The following is a 233-nucleotide window of genomic DNA, read 5'->3' as shown; positions in this document are numbered from 1 at the left end:
GTGCAGGAGTTGCCCAAGGGCGGACAGGGCGCGTGGCAGACTTACACCGCAGCCTCGCCCGAGTGGGAACCGATCCGGTTTAAAACTTTTACGGAGGACCTTAAATTTGTCCATAAGCACTGCAGAAGGGCAGGAGATATACGCCCGGACTTCACTGGGAAGATGCTGCGGTGCGAAGAGGAAGACGTACTTACGAGAGTGAAAGTGGTGACACTTGCTCGTGTTCTCCTTCC

This window comes from Trypanosoma grayi (genome assembly GCF_000691245.1).
Source record: "Trypanosoma grayi strain ANR4 Tgr_1596_V1, whole genome shotgun sequence".
Classification (NCBI taxonomy): Eukaryota; Euglenozoa; class Kinetoplastea; order Trypanosomatida; family Trypanosomatidae; genus Trypanosoma; species Trypanosoma grayi.
Note: the sequence above shows the minus strand (reverse complement) of the source record.